Below are 3,122 nucleotides of genomic sequence, written 5' to 3'. Positions count from 1 at the left end.
AAAAAATGGGGGTCTGGGGGTCACCTGACCCATACCAAGGACATGCTCTCAACGAAAACGATGTCGCTCTTGCGTTGACTTACTACACATCAGATGCGAAAGACTGCTCAAGACAAAGCCCGAACAAGAAGGATGTTGTGAGGCTTTTTATTGATGGTCAGGAAGTCTTCGTCACGAAGCGATTTATGACGAGATCTATTAGGGAAACCTACAAAGAATTCAAGGCGGCCAACCCCGAGTCAAAAATGGGCCTTACAAAATTTTATTCTCTTCGGCCCAAGCGGGTTAAGAAACACCCTGTACATGAAGAGAAGAGTGTGTGTGTGTATGCTGCGCCAACTTCATACTCTGTCTGACATCTCTGTCAAATGCGGCGGGGAAGACCATGACCTTTGAAGACATCCAGAAAATGTTTCTTTGTGAAAATCCTTCCCAAAACTGCTTCTTGCTGAGGTGTGAAGCCTGTTCGAACCGGAAGGACATATCCCTCGAGATGCTAGGGATGAGCGCTGAAGATGAACTGGAGTTGGCACTGTGGGAATCTGGTGGCGAGTTGGTGAAAAAACATTTGGAGGCCACTGCTTTTCTTAACGAACTCAACAAGTGGACGAAGAAATACATACCCCACTATTATATTCGGCGCGCACAACAGAGAGCAATATGGCTTGAAAAAGCAAATGTGAAGCCACGTGTCGTAGTCCTCCACTTTGATTTCGCCCAAAACTGGAGTATTGTGCTCCAACGTTCAGTGCAAGGATACCACTGGAAAACCAAGATGGTGACAATCTTCACCTGCGTTGCGACGACCACGAAGGGAACACTAAGTTTCGGCGTCGTGAATGACGACACCTGTCATGATTCTGCACACGCGCTCTTTGCGCTCACAATGATTGAAGACAGGCTCGAGGAACTCGTGCCCGTTTTTTTTGGAGCTGATCTATGTTTCGGACGGCGCTCCAAGCCATTTCAAAAATCGGCACCAATTACACGAATTTCAGAAGAAGTTTGTCGTCAGCAGGTGGATATACTCGGCGTCAGGGCACGGCAAAAGCGCGTGCGATGGAGTGGGTGGTGTGCTGAAGCATCATGCGTCACTGCATAACTTGGAAACAACTGAGCTGAGCTCCATAACTAACGCGCGTACGTTCGTTGAAGCTCTCGGCCAGAAAATCAAGGGGATAACGCTTCTCTTCATCGACCAAGAGGAGCTGTCCCGTTATCGGGAGCTTAAAAGGAAGGAGTGGGAGAAGGTAACCCCATCGAAAGGCATCCAATCTTCTCATGTGTGGAGCAAAGCAATGGGGGAAGGGGGAGGTGATGTGATCCTAGAAAGAGTTTACCAAACCCCAGAATAGACAGAGCTAAATGGTGGGACCGTGAAAAGGCCGGACCGTTTCAACAGTGCGTTCATCCTTGTCCCCCTGTGAGTGCGCGCTGTGTGATCAGACGACGCGCCATAGACTTTGACACTGAACTGACTGCAATTTGGACAAAGCGAAAACTGGCTCAGAATCGCATCAACCTATTGTCTCGAAATGTGCTACGTCGAAAGATGACTATCCCTATCCCAGGTGTTTATCACTGTTTTTGTGTGAGCAGCGCCGTGTATAGTATTGAAAAGGTACTGCGTCGTCTATCCGTAAACCAGACGGAATTTGGCGGTGTTCAATTTGTTTTAAAGTTTATATTTGTATTAACTTTGAGTGTATTTTATGTTAATTAGGAGTATATGAGACATTTGGTCAACACATTTTGATATATTTTATGCAATGAACATGTTTAGGCTACAACAAGAAATATTACTTCCCTTCTCTGGTTACGTGTCGCATTTTGAGTTTAAAATTCCGAACTTTATATGTAATTGTCATATTTTCTTATGTCAAACAGATATGCAGTGCATATACATATGTGCGATTTAGTATCTGACGCTTAGGAAGTACGGTCTATTTTGTGCACATACGGGCTCTTTCGTAAAATAACGAGCATTTCGTGGCGTGTAAGGACGAGCATTTCGTGGCGTGTAAGTCTTCAAATGCGTTAGTCATGTGTTTAGGTTTCATTTCTATTTGCAGTGATTCATGCCAGGTTACTTAGACGTTTCCCTCGTGACTTAAGTTTGTCCGTGAGTTTAGATGTTACGTACTTCTCCGTCAATACATAAGGCGAAGCTCACACACCTTTCAAATCACCCCAGTGCCAAGTAAATAAATGTTGTAAGGATAAACATTGTTACTTCACTTGCTTCAACGCTCAGATATTGTGGTAAGTACTAACATTAAATAGAAAACTTTACATTGGCCAAAATTCTGCTCAGCAAAGCGCCTGTGCGAAGTCCCGTCCAAAACGCTCATAGCACGAGATTCGAGTCTTAATAGCGGCCATACAAACAATATCTTACAATTTCTGTTGGTAGTTCCTGATAGACTACTATATTAACTAACTGTGAATAAAAAATGAAAAAAATAAAAAGTGGGTTTTTTTAGAAAATCGACTCCAAACTTGCTAGTTTTTCGAAATATTCGTTTTTCAGGCACATGTAGCGCAATATATACTTGTGGCAAAATAGTGAAATTATACTCACACAAGAAAGAGTATAATTGGCGCTTCACGGTGATATAAAGATCATAAAAATATGTTGATTAGGTCACACAGCACAGCTTGCTGAACTTCGTCAAATATCGTCACAGAGAGGCGGTTTGACAAATAAAAAAAAATCATTAAGAATGTTATGACCTGGACGCTTAATTAGCATGAAAAAGCCTATGTCTAGAGTGTTCCCAAAAAGTTATATTGATGTAGCGTAAAAAGTAGGGAAAAGGGATGGAGTGAAATATGGCACCTCCGATAGGCTGGAAAAACATTAATTTCCACATTGACCGCTTCAACGGTCCATAACTTGAGAACAAAAAATCCGACGAAATAACCGTTTGCGTCTTCTTTTATTATAGGAATTGCCCCAAAACATATATTTTTTTCGTCAAAATTAAAAATTCGATTCTAAATCCGTGCCTGAGTTGAGATGAAATCACCCATATATATTTTTGTGAGGCATGACTTTTTTTCTACATGATTTGAAGTAAAATTGCCCAGTAATCATTTTTTATATGATTATTTACATAGGA

Source organism: Ixodes scapularis, unplaced genomic scaffold (assembly GCF_016920785.2).
Source record: "Ixodes scapularis isolate PalLabHiFi unplaced genomic scaffold, ASM1692078v2 PGA_scaffold4__175_contigs__length_147842914, whole genome shotgun sequence".
NCBI classification, from domain to species: Eukaryota; Metazoa; Arthropoda; class Arachnida; order Ixodida; family Ixodidae; genus Ixodes; species Ixodes scapularis.
Note: the sequence above shows the minus strand (reverse complement) of the source record.